Here is a 22,691-nt window from a genome sequence, read left to right on the forward strand (position 1 = left end):
AAGCTTTGTTCATGCATCTAAGGAAGGATAAGAAACCAGCTAACCATAACAAAAGAGCCGGTTAGGAAATAAAGTTTAGCCAGCCAGATGCTTTGACCTGTAGGTGAGAGACCACAGGTTCTCTCCGGATGTATTCTGGGGAGAAAAATTGCTCTTTCCAATGTCTGCTTGGCCACTCTGCTCTCATTTCCTGCCGGTTCTCTGAAGCCTATCTGTGCTACTCAGGTATTCTTCAGTGGAGGTGAGAAACGCCCCTTAGAGGTCACTGTCAATTATAAAAGCTGTTACTTCTCCTGCCTGTAGTCATGCCCTGGAACTAAGAGAAGGGCTTGAATGCAGAAAAGGTGACGCCCCCTGTACACTGTGAATCAGTCCTACAGAGAAGAAGCAAGTTTATTATAAATATCTTTGGAAAGAAGAGAAATATAGTTCCTGTGACCTTCACGAAGGTTTTCAGTTCAGGGAGCTTCTTTCAGATAAATACATATGGAACTGCATTTTTATAATTGTAAATGCTGGTTATTTTCTTACCATGTCAGGACTCTTCTGGTTGCAAGTGGCTCTTATGGATTCTGGTTATAAGGCAGGAATGACACGTAGTCCTAGGTTTTTAAATTTTGTATTGCATCATGAGAGCATGGTGTGATTGGGTGCCTTACCTCTCTCCATCACTAGAGCTCCCCATCCTTTCCCTGCCCCCCCCTTTAAAATTGTTTTCATCCATGACATCTTCATTGGATTCCAAATTGTTTGACTCTTTTAAACTGTTTCTGGAATATTACTTTTTCTGCCATTTGTATGCACTAAGAATTTGGAATGATCATTTATTAGTCATTGAAGTCTAAAACCTGAACCGGCAAGCAGAGGGAGATAATACTTTTCTAAAGAATTGTTTTTCTCAGTTCCTCCACTTCCTTAATTCCCTGACTTCAAGTTTCTGTTGCATCATTTCAACTGTCTTTTCAGTTCCTCTACATTAGCTGCTGAAGTAGGAAACCTTTAGCAAGAGACTGCTTACTATGTTGTACGGAGAACAGGAGACTTCCTAACCATAAGATTTGTGATCCCCAAGGCTATCATCTACTCAATTATAAGAGCTGACAAAAAAAAGAGGAGAAAAAATATACATATTTGAAAGAGTCTTGGATCATTTTTCTGTGATTTTAGTAAAATTTGAATCTTTAAAATTTACATTTCATTGTATTTAAATAGTGCTTTTGGAAGTCATCAGTTTTATTGGATATTTGGAAAAAGGAAGTACAGCTAATTTAATTTATCGTGAAATAGTTAATGTTATTAACTGAATTAAAATTTTTAAGGTACACATATCTTAACTGATCATCTCTTTAAGATACCTAAGAGAATTAAGAGGAGGAGTCCATTCTGATTGTGAAATTGACAAGAAATTTACTCTGGTGGTAGAAATTGGTTTCACAGAGTTATCATAGCAAATTTATACTTCTCGGTTTATTCCTCTTGCCATCAGTCACGGAAAACCCAACAGAGTATCACCATCATTTTTACTAAAGATAAAAACAAAATACTTTAAATTTGTAATTGTAGAGGTCTAGTTAGTACTGAAGGTGCCCAGTAAAATGTTATAAATATACAATTGAAATATGCAAACAAAATTTACATGTTTTGAATGAAATTTCAGTGGTCTGTGTAAATATATACCTATAGAATATTATATTCATATTTGAGTTTAAATGGTAGAATGGATCTTGAAATTACCTTGCTATTTGGCATGTTTATTTAGCTATAGTAGGCAATTTAAGAAATGGAAAATATGTTTTAAAAGTGATTTTTAATTAAATAATGCATACAATATAGCATTAATAGGGCAAATGTATTTGTAAATACATTTGTACGTACAGTTTCTAAAACTAACAGTAAACAAATTGGCTGTTTTCTTTAACTACTATACAGAATGATATTAAGAATTAATATGGAAAATTTTTCCAGCAGAAAATATTAATTTAAAAGAATTCAACACTGTGCTGGTAAATAACAAAAACATTTTTAAAGAGTAGGCTGAATGTAGTTAGGATCATGCCACAAAGCACATCATTACATTGTTTTCAGAATATTGGTCTTTGTGATACAAGTTTTTTAAGTGGCTTTAGTTATGAAATCTTACTGTACTCAAGGGGAGAAAGGAACTATAAGACTCACAGAGAGGAGCTAAAGACTCGAAATATTGTTTTTTTTCTTTTGCATAGGTAAGTGTTCAGCTTTTAATTTTGTGTTTAATAACAATTCATTTATATATTTTTGTATCAGTGAGTGCCTTTATACTTTTTCCTTGTTGTTAGTATGGAATTGATCTTGTTATAACAAATGTAAATTGCGTATGTGACCCATGTTGACCATTGTGCTTTGGGTGGCAGGGAGCATGTTAACATAAGCCTTATCTTGTGAATTGCTTTATGAAAATTAGGTTTTTCCTGTGTATCAACTACAAACAGTTTAATAAAATCATTGTCTTTTTTTTTTTCTTTTGTGAGTAGGAAGAAATATTAAAGCTTTTAGACTCTTCGCTAGAAGTAGTTGACATTTATATGAAAACGTCATAAAACATGAAAAACCTCCTGGAAATGTTTTGAAAATGCAGTGTTTTCATTTAAAGTTAAAATTTGGCTCTGTGAAGAGGTTAACATATTTAATATTGCCTGTGCTAAAAGCAAAACTTAATTGGTTTTATATGTTCAAGTAGATGTTTCTTTCTCATTTTAAATTAAACAATATAGTGTAGTCAGAACTCAGTACAGTTATGTGCCCTTTCCAAACTTTTTTCTGTAATGTGTATTTGCACAAAGATATTTATTTATTTAGTTAGGTAGACTTGTGCAGATGCAACTGTATTCATCTTATTATTTTCTGGATAAGAAATTCTAGATTTCATTCTTGTATTTGACTTTTTAGTTTGGGTTTTATAACATAGAAAACTTTATCTTTTAACCGATAACCATGTTAATAGAAACAAAAGACCTGTCGTTATATTTCACAAAGATTTGCCAGTATCAGATGCATTTTTTTGTTAATGAATCACAGAAGTATAGTTAAGATTAGTTGATAAATCTGGAGTTTATGGTGGCTTATTGGCAAATCAGCATTAAGGTAAACTTCCCCATGTCATTTGTCAGATCAAAATGTTGTAGTCAAATAGCTTATAGGCTCTGATTCTTCCCCAGGTTCAAACATCATTGTTATCAGCCCACATTCTTCATGTATCTTGGGGAAAAATAAATCTCTTTGGGAGAGATTTTAATTTCCAGTGTAAGTTTATTCAGGACATTTGTCCGTTTTAAGGTGCACATTTTTTACTGCTTGGTTTTGGCAGAGATGTTCAGCTATGGGCTGCTGGAGTTGCTTTCCAAGTTGAGCCAGAGACTATCAAAGGAAGGCCCTCAAGCATCTCCGTTCATCTCTCTCTCAGAGGAGATCATGTGCCTGCACTCCTCACAGGAGTGCTGGGCCGCTTAGTTAATTAATGTTTGTCAAGCCATTTGAGATCTTCAGATGCAGGGTTCTAGATAAGTGCAAAGTAGTGTGATTATTTGTTCATTTTGTAAATGCGATACCAAGACAGTACAAAGCAGATGTTATTTCCCCTTTTCTTCAGCAGCGTTAAATTTATAGTTTAAAGATTGTTGATACCGGCCAGTCTATTGAGATGCAAAAATGTTCTTTTGGGGACAGTCCATTGGCAGCCAAACAAACGTTCAAACAAGCGACAGTGTTGAATGCCTTTACAACCAGTGACAGAAGATCGTAGGAAGTTTTTTAACTAAAGATGGTCTCAAGTGAAACGCCTGATATTTATTGTTTTGTTTCATGTTGAATGAAAATAAAAGCAGTTTTTCAGTTATCATACAGGTAGTATTGACCTATTGTCATGTTCATGTACATAACTGTTTTCCTGATCCTGTTTGAATTTTTTACATATGTGTATATCAAATACCAAAGACAACAGACTACACCAAGAAAAATGGGAAGTTTGCATCTCCCTAATCATTGCTTACAAAACGGTAGTTTTTATGTCATGTTGATAAAATTTCTCTTTAGGTAGCCATTGATATTTGATTTGCCCAAAAATAAAATATTGAAAACCATTTACTATATCCAGAGTTAAACAATCCTTGTACATCTCTGTGCTTCTTCCCAATATGGATGCATTTTTGTGTTCATCTATTAGAAAATGATAAGATTTAAATTGAAATATGTTATAGATTTACTCTAAAAATACAATCCAGTCATTGAATCAGTTATGTGTAGTTATGAACATGACCATTTGAATTGTTTTTATTAAATAAAATCTAGACAGTTTTTTTTCTTTTTCTTTATTGGTTATTATTATTTTTTTTTTATCTCAGTATACCATTTTTGACAGTAGATCACAACTAAAACTAATTTGATAACTGTATGTTTGGTTTTATAAGTCAGCTCCATTGGCCCAAGTATTTTTAAAAAGCACTTTTTTTTTTTTTATAACTGAAGGTTTTTGTGAGGTCTGGCACAGTTCTGCTGGCCCAGGTTTCTAAGGCAGGGGAAGCAGATGTATCTTTGAGTGAACTGGGCTGCAAGTTTGTAGTCACTGTGAAACGGTATCCTTCAGCACAGTGTCTGTTAATTATTTCCTGTATAACTATCTTTTGCTTAGCTTCCTTTTTTCACAGACTGCATGAGTCAGGAGATAACAGGGTCCCAAAAGGAACCCATTGTTGAGCGTCCTTAAATGTTGGAAGAGAAGGGTATATAGAAGGTGGTCCAAGTTTTAGGAGCACAGACACAGAATGATTCAAAAGTGTGTCAGCCATGAGCTGCACAGACTTGATGTGACTAGTACTTTTTCTGACAAAGTCCAGTCTGATGAATGGATTTAACAGAACTGTTGATTACCTAAAATGCCAGGAAAATTTTTTGTCTTGGATTTTTGTATATTTTGTTATTCGCTCCCACCAAAAAAGTAATTACTGTTTCCATTACCATATTCTTTTATTTTCCCTTCCCCTTGATACTGTTAGAGAAGTTTTTCATTAAGTAATTATAGGCAAGGACACTGATGACTAGAATGGTCTACCAGTTAACCCAAGGAAGCTTGGCAAGCTTGGTTATTAGCTCAAGGAGATATAAGTAGTTTCCGTGACGTTTGAAGAACCTCCTTCCTTCATTTCTGTGAAGCAACATTCTCATTTTCTAGATGTTTATAATTATCGATAATTTACAAATAAAATAGAACCTGGGATATGACTTTATTTTGGAAAAAATTCACAATACTTTATTGATCTTATGGCATTTTTTAATGTTATCAGTGATTAAAAGTAAGGCAAAAGAATCTTGTTTTCTAAGCACATTAATGATGTGATAAATTGAGTATTTGGTGTCATTATTCATGTCAGAATGATCAACCATCTCTCACACATAACTTTACATGTTAACTTGCCTCTTACAAAAAATAGTTTCTCAATTTAGGAGATTCAATTTGGGCATATTAATTATTAAGGTGATGAACCATTTCATACCCTGGAAATTTATCTACCTCTGACATTATGATAAATCAGAAAAAGCTAAAGATACATAGATATATTTTTAAAAGGCAAAATATACTTATAAGTTTACTAACAATTAAAAATAAACGAATAGTGATTATGAGTCCAACTTTTATGAGAACTTGGATAGAAATAAAAAGATTTTAAAAATAGATTTTGATAAAAACAATAATTTGAAGAAAGTTGTAAGACCCATGACAGTGCGAGTCAATTGAATTGCATTTGCCCACATTTCGGTATCTAGAATGAAAAGTTTACTGCCTGTCCATTAACTTATTACTTATCCTCTGACATTCATCCTCACCAAAACTCTTTGAGATTGAAGCTATTATTATAACTCTTTTATTTAGATGAAGAAACTGAGGCAGGGAGATGCACTAACCTGCCTAAGATCACACTGCTTAGAGTGTCAGAGATGCAGTTCTGACCCTGGTGCCTTGGCTCCAGAGTCCATAGTCTTAACCTATGCATGGTCTTCTTTGACTTTCAGTGATTTGTTAATAATTGCTTGGATGGCTTTCTGCAATTTCAGAATATTTTGTTGTATCCAAACATATACTTTTTATGTGTTTTATGCACCAAACAGAAAAATTGCTTTTTGAAAAGTGTGCAAGTCATACATGCTTCTTGAAAAAGAGGTAGATAATACAGAACACTGTAGAAAATGAAAACCACTCATAAATTCCAACCCACAAATACTTTTTATATTTTAGTGTCTAATTTATTCTTTATATGTATGCAAATACATATTTTGTTCGTGTACAGGATCATGTGCCTCACCCTTTTGTAATTTTTTTTTCATTTAACAATGTATTGTGGACATCTTTTCCTGTCAACAAATGTAACCCACAATGTTTGTTTTAGTGTCTTATCCCATGAAATATCTATATCATAATATGGTTAACAGGTCCCCTTTTGATGAACATTTAGGCAACTTCCAATTTTTAGTTACAAAGAAACTTTGACAAACTTTTTATTATTTCATTGTTTTATTATTTCCTTAAGATACTTTCTTATACTTTCAGTTATTTAAATGAGAAAATTCATGACCGATAACAAATGGTGTTCGATGTCCAAGTCACTGTCATCTAAAAGGGTCATTTTTAAGATACAAAATAAATTGGCTCATAAATAATGCTGAAAGAATAATAGCCTAGAAATATTTAATTAAGGAATAACTGTTAAACTATAAATCGACTTATGTAATGATGAATGCAGATAATGAAAGGAAAAGCAAATGATAATTTTTCAGAGCTATTTTTTATCATGTATATGAAATATAACAAATGCCCAATAGCCAGGTATATGGTATGGTATGCTTTGCTGATATTGAATGTGCAGCAGAGTTCATTTTGTAGAAAAATTTATTTTCAAGCCGGACCTGTTTTCTTAAGCAGAGTTGAGTCATATATCTTAAGTGAAAGCAATCAATTCAGCTAGACTTGCCTTTTTCAGGGGAGACATTTTCTTTTTCCTCATTTTTATTTTGCCTCTATGGACAATGATCTTGCTAACCTTCACAATTTCTCAACCCAGGTTTAAAGTTTTTACCTTCGTTGCTTGTGTGTTGGATCTGGTGGGTAATGGTGTGGGATTGGAGGGATTATAAGAAAAAAGAACTCTTTTTTTTTTTTAATATGAAATTTAAGGATCTTTATTTTTATTTGCTGCTAAAGTATATTAATTCCATTAGGAAATATTTTTCTTTCATAAGATTTTCAGAATGTCGGCATATTCTTTCATTATAAATAATTAAAAGGACAGGGAAAGAACTTTCTCAATTAACATTGTGTTTGTGCTTGTTATATGCTGGCTATACAGTTTTGGGCCATTCTTTACCAACTGATAACATTTATGAAAACATGTATGATGTCATTTATATATGCAAGTTATAAGTCAGGCTTTTATATATGGGAATCTAAAAATTGTCAAATATTACATTTGAGAGAGCTATTCACTTTATTTAAAAATAATTATTTGCTTTAAAAAAATCTCAGTATGGAACTTTTAAAATTTCTTTCCTGGTACGTACATTAAAAAACAAAAACACTTTTATTTTTATTTTCTTTTAGAAGCATATGTATTTTGCAAAGCATGGTACATTTGAAACAATGCTAGCCATATTTTAAGAGATACACATGTTTGGTTTATCTATTTCTTCTTGATGTCACAAATTTACAACCTAAAATTTTCCTGATAATTCAAGAAACCCTTTCGAAATTTAGAGGTTTTAAAAACATGGATTGTCTAGATGGGCAGTATATGGTCTACAAATTAACTAGTTAATTTGCCTATCAAAACTTTATGGCATTATATATAAATATAATGTAATATAATATAATAATATAATATGGTTTTAAAAATAAAATCAAAATTCAGAGTTTTCCTCAAATTCACAGGTGTTTTAAATATTTCTGAAGACTTCAAAATATATCCAAATTATTCTTGAGTAGTATGCCTGGCCCTTTGAGGTTACAGTTGGGTTTGGAAAGTGGGTGTATTCTACGTTTAATACGTTGTCTCTGGCTGTGATTCAGGCTTGACTGGATTTTATTTTCCGGTAAAATTATATTTCATGTTTTCTTTTACTCTTCCCTTGTGATGTAGTGGAAAGAGTACTAGATTGAAGGAAAGGAGGCTTTGTGTTTTAGACTCACTTTGTGACTAACTAGCATGTGACCCTGGGTGAGTCACTCAATCCTTATGCTATTTCCTTCTTTGGAAAATTATATATAGAGAAGTATACAGTGGTTTACATCTCTTTAAACTTGCACATCCTAGAGCCCAAGTAAATTTTCTGTAAAACCTTAAACATTTAGATCTGTGAATTAAAGATACCTGAAGCAACCTTAAGGCAAAATTCTTATAGTTTTAGATTTTGTGATGCTGGTTTTCAAAGAGATATTGTATATTTGATACACATGTTCTTAAATCAGATTTCCCTCTAATGGCTGAGAATCCACAAATTATAAACAACTGTCACAATAACGTCTGAAATCTTCAACAATTATATTCTTTGAGTTTTTCTTACACAAGAAAGCTCATTCTTTGAAAATAACTTTGTTTCAAAGAATCATGCTATTAAGGGGCTGCTTATGAATGATGATAAAGGAAAGGATGCATGATGAGAAATAAAATAATGCTGGTGAGAATATGACATGCTTAAAGTCTATTTACTCAGTTTCTTGGCATCGAGCAATGATGCCTGTTTTGTTCCCAGTCAGATGTTCAAATCAGAATTTTGGATGCAGAAACTAATTTTAGTAGGTGGGGTGCAAATTTCTTATGAGTCCATGAATAGACTCTAATCCCAGCTGTTTCATTACAATTATAAAAATAAAATTGGCTGTGAATCATTCAAACTCTATTTAATGGATGTGAATAATTCACTTTTGTTCCACTACATCTTAAAACTATAAACCTATCTGAGATTCTTTATGGTCCTTCAGAGTTCATATCTCATTATTCATATATGAATTATTTGAAGTATGGATGGTCATGATGAAAATGATCATATTTCTACTCAGTTCCTGTGGATTTCAGGAAAGGAGGTGGTCTCTCGGGTGAGGTAGGGGATGAAATAGATAAAGAAATTGGGAAGATTCTACACAAAGAGAAAAGGATGTCAAATTAATATTTCTTGGCATTTTATTTCCTATTAAAATCTATACGTTTATTGTAGACATTTTAGAAAATATAAACAAAAAGAAGAAAATGATTACTTAAAACTTTAACATATTCCTTTCTAGACACATACACACAAACATAGACATACAGACATAAATTTGTATGTTTATTATAAAATAGCCTTCAATTCCACTTTATAATACGTTATAAACATTTTCTCATATTAGTGTATATTGTGTTATATCACATTTATTGGCTCCTTAGTATTTCATATCATTGTATGTTTTGCTAGTTGTACTAGAAAAGATGGTTATCGATTCCTTATTGTTGGACATTTAAGTTACTTCCGATTTTTGCTATTATAAATAGTGGTGCATTGAAAGTCCTTGTAGCTAAATAATTGTATCTTGCTCGTAGTTTTAAATTGTTTGAATTGGTTTTCCTATAATCAGGTTTCTCCATGGGATGACACAGTTGTGGATTTTATTGGCAACTGTAAGTCGCTTTACCAGGCCTCTGTGCATATGCTCTTGTGAAATCGGAAAAGAGTGTCATTTCTGGACTTTCATTAGTTAGAATTGCCTCACAGTGGTAGCTAAGAAATAGAAACTCTAACTTTTTAAAAAACATTTTAATAGGGAAAAAAGGTAATGTGATGGTTTGAATAAGGTGCATTTCTGAATCACCAACAAAAAATCAGCCAAGTGTCTATTTTCACTTTGAATGTCGAGGTGACTAAGGAATCTTTTAACTATAAAAGTGAAATAGAGTATTTAAATACTGAAATGAGTCTTACAAGGTATGTACTGCATTGAAATGAGTCTTACGAGGTAAATATATATTTAATATATAAAGGGATGTAGCTATCTCTAAAAAGATTCTTAAAGTCAATATATTTTGGTGATCACATAAAGTTGATGCCAACACTACTCAGAGAAGTATTTGGCACACAAACTCTATTTTAAAATATTTGAATTTATTTTAATTTACTCAAGGTCATCTGCATAGATTTTTGTAAGGCAAGAATGAAAATCAGGTGTTAAAAGGAAGTGTGGAAAACCATTCTAAACCCCATTTTCATTTTTTTTCTAAGCATCTTGCTGCTCTATGCAAAGTCTTTTCATAAGACTGAAAACTAGTTGTATTTATAGGTCATGAAATTTCAACAAAATACCCTTTTGATTGAGGGGTTTGAATGCATATTTGATTGTGTCTAAATTTAAATACATTAATACTCATCTGGGTTCAGGATTTATTTTCAAAGAACCAACATGCACTAGACCAAACCAACCTAGACTCAGATTTAAAGGAAATAGAAATTCAAACTAAAATATAACTTTGTAGAATCATATCCTGATATATTTACTGATCTCTTGTTGTTCAATAAATAATAATTTAGCACCTGTTTCGTTTCAGGAACCATAAAAATCCCTATAAAGGGTAAATCAAGGTCCTTGCCCTCAACTAATATACAATCATTTGCAAGTGGTAAGCCAGTTAGACAGACAGTTGTAAGATCAGAAAAAAAAAAAAAAAGAAAAAAAAAAAGACTTCTTTAAAAGGGACAAGGGGATAAGAGAAGAGTAGAGGTCTTTGGGTGTTTAAAGAGGAACAGATCGTGTTCAACTGAGTGACTGAAGATGATTGTCATAAAAGGTTTTCTGAGTTGGTTTTTGAAAAAAGATTAGGCTTTTGGCAGGTGACTATGACTCTGTGGAGGGTAAGCCATGTAGAGAGAACAATGTGTGGTTAACTTCTCACATTTTTAGGGAATAGATAATAGAAAAGCTTGATTGAAAGGTTTGTTCAGTGTAGTTCGGAGAGCTAAGACTTGATGTAAGGTTAGGATAATTTCCTTCAATGAGTATTTGAAAATGTTTATTTCAGAAGGAAATAGAGAACTATTACAGATTTAGAGCCAAGGATAAGTTGATCAAACCTTTAATGAGGTTAATATTGTGTTTTACATAGGATGGCTTGGATAGGGCAGATAGGTGGATAGAATTAGGAAGAGGGAGATTAATTAGTAGGTTAATCCGTTATCCTATGAGTGATAAAGTCTACACTAGGATAGTGTAAATGAGAAGTGATTTCTGTAGCTATGCTAAATGTGTAGAATCTTCAAGAGTTAGCAAAATGTACATGTGTGGGTGACAGTGATGAGGGAGGTTCTGATGGATGAGGCTTTGAGTTTGGATGATTGGGAGAGGAGACTAATAACAGCTAACAATTGTTAATCACTAACTATGGGCCAGGCTCTGCTCTTTATTGTTGTCAATTTTTGCAATAACCCCATGACATAGATACTATCCTCAACTCTATTTTACAGAGGAAGTAGAGCCTCATAGATGTTAAGTCACTTGCTCAAGCTAGTAAATGACTGGGTGAAGCTAGATCCATGCTGTCTGGCCTCCAAGTCCACATTCTTTACTGTATTGCTTTTTGATGAATGGTAGGGCCATTAGCAGAAGTCTAGAGTGAACTATTTTGCAAGTGAACAATAACGAAGCTAGTCTTATACCTACAATGTTTGCAGGGCATTCAGATGAAAATATCTAATAGATAGCGGGAAATGGTATCTCTTATAGGAAATAGAGGAGTTTGAATGACTTTCAAATTAATTGATGTTATTTTAATAATTGAGTATATTGAAAGTCTAGTTTAAAATATTCTAGGAGCAATATCAACATGGACAAGCTATGGACCCTGATTCTTTAAGTCATTTTCAAACCAGGAGGGGAGATAATGTTTATATAAATAATATAGTATGAAAAATGGAGTGCCAAGTGAAACAAACAAACAAAAATGCCATGGAGTGAATCACACAAAATGCAGTAGTTTGTTTTATTTATTTAATTATTTTTAGAGGAGGAAATGACTGCTTCTTTATTCAGTCATCAAGGAAGGCTTCCTGAAAGAAGTTACTTATCCATTGGTTCTTGAAAAGTGTTGAGGTTTGATAAATGTGGATGGATGAGACAGGAGATTACTGGGGTGCAAGAACAAACGCAAAAGAACTTTGGTGTTTGGAAAGCTGGAGGAACCATCAAAGTACACGAGTCTAAAGAGATTCCAGGTGGATCGTGAGCTTTGTTACTCCAGCTGAAAAAAAAATAGCATAGCGAGTGAGCCCCACTGTAGACGGCAACTTACTATTTTGACATTTACAAGATCAAATTTTAAGATCTTTTGTGTATGGCAAAATATTTTAATTGATAGGATTCAGAAATTCACAGAAATATACCCCTTCAGGGCCTTATTATTTACACCCTAAACCCAAAGGAAAAAGTAGGTTTTAGAGCAGAGTTGGGTATTTAAATCAAAGTCTGAAGTAAGAATTTAATAACTTCTTTGATTAGTGAAAATAAGCCCTAGAAAGTTATTTTAACGTATAAATATGCTATTTTATATAAAAACCATGTATAGTATATACATGTAAATTACTCTTTTATTCAAATATAAATTAATGATTCTATGTAGGATCATTATATAATATGATCAAATGAAATATAAATGAAAAATACTTTTGAATACCCATTTAAAAATGGTATACCATATGTATTATACTAATTTCATTTATTACATGTAATAACTATTATACTGTAGTTTTATATAAGTTTTCTGATTTATGCACTAATCATTTCTCTTAGTTTTAATCCATTGGCTCATTTTTATGTCCTATTTAATGTCTTATTTTGTCATTGAGAAGAAAGAGAAATCCTTGCCTGTGATATGTCACCTGTTGTTTAATGGCTAAAACTCTTACATATCTCAATACTGTATTACATGAAGTCATTTTAAAAGCATTGCTTTCCCTTTTGTTTAAAATTCCTACAGTTCCTGGGATATTGGTAAGGGGTTAATGGAAGTCTCGATTAAAATCTTCCAAGCTTCAAGGCTTTCAGTTCTTGTAAACAATTTGGATCTCAGAGATAGGCTTATATTTTTTTACTAGTCTATTTACTGATTTAATGTTAAGAAAAATTATGGGTTTTTTCCTTTTTTTTTTTTTTTGTAATAAGTACAAATTAAGACACATTTTATAACGTCAACCACAGACCATTGATGATCACAGAATTTTTGGCAGTTCTTTAGAAAATTCTGTATAGATGCAGCATCTATCTATACATCTCCATTAAAAGTAGTGGAGATGTCTTGTGTGTACTGATTTTCCATTTTTTGAAATAAGCCTTTTAAGTTTTATATCTAGACTACTTTTAAGTGGTTCTTTGCAAACTTGCAAGACCATGAGCTCTGATCACGACTTAATCAATCTCACTCAGTTCATAATAGGCAATCAAACTATAGGTGGATAAAAGCTCAGAAATAGGCAAAAGTCATAATAGAGTTGAGGTTTACATTCAGACTGACAAGCTTAGATTCATTAATTATCCATCTTTGTGACCAGTGCAGATTCTAAGACTAGCTGCAAAGACTACACAATATTCAGGTTCAGTCAAAAATCTTAGTTCTGTTTTTAATGAACCAGACGAGTCTCAAACATGGTGGTTTAGGTTTCCATGGGATTGAGTTGGCACTCCTGTAGTTTCCAGTCTTTATGATTTGAGTATATGAATTTCTGTCAATGTTGGGATTTTTGTGATTTCCCTGGGCCTGAAATTGTGATTCATCGAAGTACATGTATGCATACTTCTGAAGGAAGGGGTGTTTGTACAAGTTTGGGGACACAAAAGAGCAAAGATATAAGAAAAACAGTAAATAATACATCTTTCTTATAATTTATCCATTTGTGACTTTTTCTCCCTTGATAGATTGTGAGCTCTTGAGAAAGAAGGACTGTGCTATTTTCATATTTCTATTTTTCATTGGTCCTGCCACACTGTAAATCTCTTAGGATGTCTAGAATCAATATTTTATTAAATAGAATTCTTTAAGTTATATATACTTATTTTTAAATTTGGAAAACCACATTTTAATTTCTGTATAAGACCACAATACTGTTTGTATAATTTTCTACTATTAATTATGTTTATAATTACAAATAGATTAATATTTGAATACTCTTTTTTAGAACTGAAAAATTAGATAATTATTCCTTTCATGCAATTTATTTTAAATAACCATTAGATTATAATATTTGGTGAGTTGCTTACTCTGGAAAAAAATTAACCATATCAATTTTGGGTTCACAAAAAAATAAATATATTTGAGCTTTACTGGACCATTTTTAAATTTGAATTTTTTTCTGAATTATCTGGCGAAGCAGAGATTTCTCAGGGTTGACAGAACTTTTTGATACAGGAATCTAAAGAAGCAATCTGCCAGTGTATTTCTAGGCTTAAAAGAGCTCCATTAAAACCTAAAAGGCTTATGGTACTTTTTAAAGTCATGAATCCAAAATTCATGTTCTTGATGTGAATTCATTTATAAAAAATATTGAACACTGGATTTCATTTTGGTTGAAATACCCAGTCCTCTGCACAGCTGAGCTGATAGTTTGTCATGCGTGATGCTGAATGATGCTGAATCTAAAATGTGGGAACAAAGTTTCACCATCCCTCTGTACTTTCTTCTAAAGAAGGGAGACCTTTTAGAACATTGGGTACTGGGCTCAAGATAAGAAGAAGTGTTCAGTGGAACTGTTTGTCCTAATAATTTTATGATCAAGTCAGAGAATCCAAGGCTTACAGCCTAGAAAGTGTGATATGAAGAAAAAAAAAATTATTTCTTGAGCTTCAGCCTCTGACTTCCTGGAGACAAACCCGGAAAGGAGAGTTCGAAAGCTTTTGTGAACTCAGGAATGCATATGTTGTTTGTTCTACAAACGCAAGCTCATCATCTTAATCTCCTTGCCTAGAAGAGATGAATAGAAGTACGAGTTGTGTCTGTGGAATTAAAATCTATAAAGGCAGGGTGCTTTGTTCTTCAAACAGAGTTCTTGTTTGTTTTCTTGACCCTTAGGAAAGGAGTAGAGGGAGAGGAGAGAGAGAGGATACAGACGTATGCAAAAGAAAGCTAGTGAATTATTCTGATCTTAGCCTTGATGTTGAATTGTGCCCATGCTCTACAGTATCCCTTTGGTACCAGATTCATTGCCTTTCAGGACTGGAATCCATGCAGAGAGCAAGAATTCGTGAAGAAATAATCAAAGCCGGGAAGGTCTTTTGCTGTAGTCTTGTTTTATACAGCCAGTTATTTTTGTCTGGATGGTTTACAGAAACGTAACTCTTTCAATCATTTAAACGTGATATAGTAAAAGTAATTTGCAGGAAACGAAACTTCACTTTGTTACTTTTTTTTCATTCAAAGGCTAATCTGATTAGCTCTAAAATATTTGCTCGTCTTTTTATTCAGTATTTGAACGGTGCCTATGGAAGACATACGGATTTAAATAGTAGTTGGCTTGCCATCTGCTGATAAGGGAAAGTGAGATGCTAAATCAGAGTGGCAGGAAAGTCTATTTCAGTAGAAGCTATTTCGATCTGAAATACTGTAGGCAATCTTACAGAAGATTTTAATTGGGATTATATTGATGTGTGTTAGTAAAAGGAGTTTATTTGCTGGTATAGTTCAACTTATATAATCATTAAATCTATATATCAATTTAGAGATATGGGGCTATGCAAATTTTTTATTTCATTAATTATAGAATTTTTTTTCTAAAATAGTCATTTGTGGGAAAACCTTCTGATGCATTTTTTTGAGAGCAATGGTACATTTTATATTTCATGCCAAAAGTTAGAACATAAAACATCAACTTTTCAGATAAACTAGAAATGAAAAATATGTATTTGTTTAACATTTTTATGGTAAGTTACATTTTAAAAACCGGATTTTAGGAGAGTAGGAAGAAGAAAAATCATATTTTTATGATGGTAAAATGCTGATATATAATGTTGAAAAGTACATAATTATGTTTCAGGTTAAAATTTTGAGAATGAAGAATCATCCAGGCATTAAGAATGATATGACATATAATATAACCTTAATCATATATATGTATGTGCATGCATATGTGTGTATGTATTATATCTGTGTGTGTGTGTATATACATTTGATTAACATTTACACTAGGTTTATTTTTATTTTACAAATTAATTGGTCATTCTTTCATACACCATGTGTCTGGCATGTCACTTTTGGTTGGGGCACTACAAGGGTCAGTGACACTTGGTTTCTGCCTTCTGGGAGGAAGTGAGTACTGGGTTTTCCTTGATGTCCAGGATTGTGCCAAGCACTGTCACAGACATCATCTCAGTTAATCCTCTGAACATTTGCAAGGCCATTTCAGTGACTGCACTGAAGTATGGAGAAGTTGAGTAAGTCATCCCCCCAAAAAACAGAGCTAGTGTAATTAAGTTTAGAGAACTCGTAGCTTGTTCCCGTTGTGCCTTGGGCTCTGTGCTAAGCGTCAAGAGGTACAAGATGACTAAGACAGCCCTTGTCCTTTAACAAAAGTCTGTGATGTGACAGACACATAACGAGATGGTTGAATGCAAGGTAGACGGTGCAGCGGCAGAGAAAGCAGTGCCGAGTGCAGGCAGCTATCTTGGCCTGGGAGGTCCACAAAGGCTGGAGAAAATGATGCCCGGAATGAATTGAGTTTGATGAATAAAGATGGAATGAGAGGTCCAGGCCAATAAATCACATAGCATGAACAAAGTACTGGAGTCGTGAACCAGTGTACAAGTAGTTTATCAAGAGCGATGTAATCCAGTAGTAACTAGCCATGTGTGGTTATTAAACTGAACTACTGCTAGTCTGAACAGAATCGTGCTGTGGGCATAAAATACACACTTGGGTTTCTAAGACTCGGTATGAAAAAAAAACGTTAAACTCTCACATTAACAATTTTATATTAATTGCATTTTGAAATGACAATATTTGGGATAGAGTCAGTTAAATTACATATACTGAACAATTTACTTAGACTCAATGAATTTAACTCACTGATTTAGAAATTAGAGATGGTTTGGTGTTTTGGAAGCTTTAGAATCTCCACATACTATTGGTTATTTTCGTATGGTTTTGTTGGCACATTTGAGTTATTGAAATGACAGATTTTCATGCATTGACCTTATTAAAGAAATAAACCTTATCGGTTTATTTCCACAGGGGACTATGAGAGAGGTCCTGAAATCATATACCTAGTCCATCATTTCTTAGAACTAGTTTTTTAATTTGGAAACTTTGCATTCACTGAATTTCTTTCAGGTGGGTTTACAGTTTTTAAAATAATTAAGACTACTCCTTTTCTACTCTAAAATAATTGCTGTTTAGAACTTAGACATTTTCCAAACTTTCTGTTGCACAGGTATTTTTTTCAAAATATGAAACCTCAGAAATTTCTTTGGTGTATCAACACCACCCCGCCACACCGCCCCTCCCCCATCATTATTGAAAGGTACTATGCCAGTTTTCTTTACAAAAGTGCTCATGAGGACCTAATTGAGAAATCTAGAACAGCTCGTCACTCCAGGATCTTAAGGTCAGCACTTCAGATCCTCTTAAAAGGTTGTCCTTTCCTTAGATCAGGTGAGACAATTTGGTAATGAATGAAACTTATGCAGTTGATTTTGTTAGGTTCTACAACCAGGTCTATTCCTCAGAAAATTTTTCTCAAAATCAGGTATTATATTTATTTTTGTAAGGCTCACTCTTAGGCCACAGCACATTATTGTCCTTGATACATTAGAAACCATCCCAGAATTACTGATAAGGTAGTTATGTCCTTTTTGTATATCAGAGATGAGCACTCTCCTGTCTCCTTAAGAGAAAAAAAAACAGGTTGCCTTGTAAATATTTTAATGCCGATGATGGCATACAGCACAATCTCTGTAAATGCTTTTCCCATTCTTCTCGTTTCTTTCCCATTCCCATTTTTCCTTCACTCCCTTTCCCTTTAGCTATTACATCGAGTAATTCTATAACTACCCTGAAGCTGCCTTTGCAAAGAGGATGATTTCAAATGCTACATACAAGGAATTAAACCATAGCCTCTTAGAAACAGAGGGTCAACCTTCTAATCCCTGCTACATCATGAATTCTGTAAGAAGTTATTTGACTCCTCTCCATAGTCATGCTGAAAGAGCTGCAGGAAGTTCAGGGACTGTACTATGAGGACAGAAATGGAACCAAGGATGACATGAGACGGTCACATCAGTAGTAAGAGGTGCCTGGCGTGGGCTCTTCTCTTCTGCCTATGATATGTGGGTGTGTCCAAGTTGGTGGGACTTCCTCAGCAAGGCTACTAGCTTCAGGTATTTGGAAGATTTTGTTATCAAGCCATTTAAGACTTTTAAGTCATGGTGCTAGTGTTTATTCCAAATTCTGTTTCTTGTATTTGCCTTGAATATGTTTCTAAATATATAGGAAGATTTGGTCTTGGTTTAGAGAGGAGATATAAAGTGTTTTTCTAGATGCTCAATTGAACAATTGTTTCCATGCTGCCACTGTTACAGATAGAATTGTCAAAAATATATATGTACTTTTTAAAAAATGTATTACATTTATTGGAGTGACTTTAGTTAATAAAGTTATAGAACTTTTAACTGTACAGTTTTATAATACAGCATCTGTATATGGCATTGACTGTCTCATTCTTCTAGGCTAGATCCCTACAAGTGAAATTTCTGTGTCAAAGGTTATGTGCCTGGAAACGTGGACATGTAATGCCAGATTACTCTCCTATTTCTAATATCAGCAAGTGATTTGAAAAATAATTATGTCTGTTCGGAATTTTGTTAGATCAGAATGAGGGTAGACGTGGAGAATCCACATGTGGAAAAAATATGTGTGTAACTAGGAACTGTTTTACTGAGTTTTTCTCTATCGTGTTGATGTATTTGTTATTCCCTTGGCGAAGCCACTTATTTTCATCACGTGGCGAATCTTTTATTTCTCTGTCTTTGGAACAAGTGTTTCTTGGATAGGCCTGATGTATACACTTGACAGTGACAACCAGCCTTTCTTTTCACTGGTGCAAACTACTACAGTTGTTAAAAAATATTCAGGAAAAAAAATATAAATTTTTCTCAGATGAGTAAGATGTGCAGGGTGATTTAAGATAAAAAGTGGAGACAGATGCAGCAAACGTCCTATGTTGTTGGAGTGCTTTTTACATTTACCTCCTTAGATATTGAAGCAGTGGAATTGTCTTACTCAGTTTTCTCCTCCATTTTCCATCTTATTTCTTTCTTTTCATAGAACAGTTTGACAAAGTTATAGCTACTAATCTATTTTTAATCATTTATCTATTAAAAAAACATTTTGATTTCTAACTAAACCTGAGCAAACTAAAAGTGTATGATTGACTTAGATTTTTTTATAACTTCCATAGATGTCTTAAATTTTTACAGATAGTTAGAGGATCACATTGCTATTACTTAGTGAAGAGTCACTAGGTATTTTGAAGAATGAGTGGCAAAAGTGATGACATTCTGTTTCTTCTGTTTTCTGATTTCTGGAGGACTGCCATTCTCCACATTTCCTCTGGCTTTAAGACTGCCAGCTGGCTATTTAAAAAAAAAGAAGAAGAAGAAGAAGAAAGAAAGAAAGAAATGCAAAAACAATAACAACAAAAAATCAGAAATCACGGGTTGGGGAACCTGGGTACAGCCCCTCCCTTAGTGCCATACAGCCTGGAGCTCACTGGCCAGGTTCTTTCTGCTGTTTTGATACTTTGGAGACCTGGGTCATTGTCATTTTCTATTCTGCCAACTGGCCTTGAGCAATAGACCAACTCTTCTCTTTGCTTCAGGCTTTGGGGGAACTGGAGGGTAGCTTCTTTCCATAATTCTGATCACCTTGCCTCTGGACAATCTCTTGGTTGACTTTATGTAGTTTTACGAAGCTTGGTTACATGCAGCTTTTCAGATAATTCACTAAGACTTTAAAGGGTCTATATGACATGAAGACAGACAGACAGATACACACACACACATTTGTGCTGATGATGGTATGGCTATTTATGTGCACAATTCAATATGTATAGTTTGTTTTAAAGTAGCATTTGGGCCATGCTCTTGCAAAAAAAGTTGTGTCTAGGTATAGGTATAACTGACATGAAAACATTACAAGATTAGGTAGACAGTGTTGTTCATATGTGAACTTAGAATTTCCTTCCCCTTGAAGTTTCAAGTAATGTTTTAGGTTCTTTTAATTTGATGTGTTAAAAAAAATGTCGCTCTTTGCTGAAATCCGAATTATGGAGCATGATGCTTCTTATTTCTTGATGCTGTTATTTTTACTGCACCAAATATATATTTTAGATGACATTGTGAATTACTTCAATTGTAAGTGTAGTCAGTAAACCCGTGATTAAATTATATTGCTTTTTGCTCAGAGGATCATTTTCTCAGCCAGTGTACCTTGGAAAGGCAACTTGTACGGTTTCCACCAAATTACAGAAGCCGAGTTAATTGGGTGGTGTTTTTTCTTTTCATTTTGATTTAAAACTTTGTTGCTCTGTAGTACTTTGGCGACCTTGCTAATATATGCATGAAAGCACAGTCTCATGAAATGGAAAATAAAATCAAAACAGGAAGCTCCACTATGTTTGGTAATAAAGAAAACCCAAAAAAAGCATTGTCATTTTTTCCAATGCAATTAAATAGAGATCACTAATATTCCATTTATCTAATTAGGGTCTCTGTCCCATGAGCCAGTCTTCACCCTTCTTTTGACAGGTGTGTATGCTGTCAGACTCTGCCAACAGAATGCATACAGAGTTGGGATTTTGAAAATAGCCTTTGAGTCTTCTTCCAGGCCAGCCTGCAAAAAGATGGTGTTGGAGAACCACTTGTGAGAGCCTTCTGAATTTAGGGGAAAAAACAAAGCACCTGTGGCCTTCAGCACTGCTCCCAGCAAACAGTTCACATTGTTAGGCGTCATTTAACGACTTTCTCTCTGTCAGCAGGAGTCTTTGTTTCACACCTGTGGGATGTCATGTCGGAAGTCAGAGTGAAGGCCCAAAGTGTCTAACTTGAATTTCAGCAGTGAATGAAGATGAGGATCTTTTTAAAATGCCAAGCCAGTTTAAGAGTTCCATGTGTACCCAAAGCCCTCTTAAACTCATGCGGCAATAACATGTTAAACACATGTACTATAGGTGTGGACAGAGAAATGTCCTTCCTTAAAAGAATAGGACTATCGAAGCAGTTAGTGTATTGTGACCCCTTGCTGTAGCTAAACATGTTCTCTCATGCGAGTCTGCTGCAGGAGTGGACAGAAATCTTGGGGTACCAACATGGTGAGGGGGTTGGCTGAATTCAGCATTTTGGCACCAAAAACTGGAAAGGAATAATTGATGGACCATACGGTATGTGTAGTGGGCACTATCAGCTGTTTAAACATACACCAGTTATTTTCAAGCTTTCCAAACCCATCTGTCACCATATTGTCCAGTCACATGAAATAAATTGTCATTTCTTCCTGTATAAACTGATAAAGTCCTAATTGATTTTTGCTTGAAACTTTTGTGTAAATAGACTTGTGTCATCAGGCTCTATTGTTTATTTGTTTTGGCTGTTGTTTCCCTTTCCAGTAACTTATTGTATAATTTTTGCATATTTGACAAAGGAAAAAAAGCAGGTATAGCCAGATTTCGTAAAAAGTAAGTGTTAAAAACACCTCTTGTAGGGTTTAAAAAGACCTCGTGAAAACTATAGCATATCTTCTTTTCTGTTGTGTATATAGCAGATCCTTGAATAACGTTTTGTTCAATGCTGTTTCCTTTCAGTGTTGATGAGATGCTATAGGGACTTACGTCTTGTTTATATGTTAGCCTGTGGTAAAATTGGTTTCCATTACACATCGTTTCGCTTAAAGTCTTAGAACCCATGGAAGACGTAAAGTGATGACTTACTGTAGTTGAGTCAAGAAAAGCACAGTATGTCTTTATTGTAAACTCAAGTAATATATCTAATAGTATATTATTTAGCCATTGCTATTTCTCTCTCGTGCTTCTCAGTGTACCGTGTGATTTAACACGAATTCCTGGGCCTTTTGGCAGTGTTGGCAGGCCCAGTTCATAAACAGTGGTGATAAGAGTGAGATTTGAGCGCTGCTGTCTGCAAGACCCGAACAAAGTTTAGACTGCTTCCAATTCTCTGGAGAGTTCTGTGGGGCATTAGGGAGGTATGTAACTGCATAGGAAAGTGCTTTTTTTTTTTTTTTTCCAGTAGTGGTAAAAGCAGGAGATTTCTTGGTAACTGTTTCACTGGTTCCTGAGTACGTTTTTCCTCTGGCAGTGTTGAATAGACCCAAGATTGCATCGATTTCCCCCAGGAAATATATACTCCAGAAATACCCATTATCATTGCATGAGTTATCATAACACCTAATACCTCAGCTGGAAGTTTAAGCATTATGACAGTTAAGGGACTTACAGTGAGTACACTAAAGACAGGAGGGCCTGTGAAGACAAGTGAAAAATAATGCGGGTGGCTGCGATAGGAGATTTAAATTGTTAAAGTAAAGGGTATGGTCACTTTGAAGTCTTAGATTTTCCATGTAAATTAATGAACAAAGGGTCTATCATTCTTTTAAAAT

The 22,691-nt window shown here is 33.8% G+C and overlaps 1 protein-coding gene across 1 annotated transcript in view; it reads left to right on the forward strand.

Moving 5' to 3' along the window:
- The window catches only part of TRPS1 (transcriptional repressor GATA binding 1), a 189,710-nt gene that overhangs the window by 36,441 nt on the left and 130,578 nt on the right, over window positions 1-22,691 (forward strand). The gene's annotated exons all lie outside the window — the stretch shown is intronic.

Source organism: Pteropus alecto, unplaced genomic scaffold, assembly GCF_000325575.1.
Source record: "Pteropus alecto unplaced genomic scaffold, ASM32557v1 scaffold164, whole genome shotgun sequence".
Classification (NCBI taxonomy): Eukaryota; Metazoa; Chordata; class Mammalia; order Chiroptera; family Pteropodidae; genus Pteropus; species Pteropus alecto.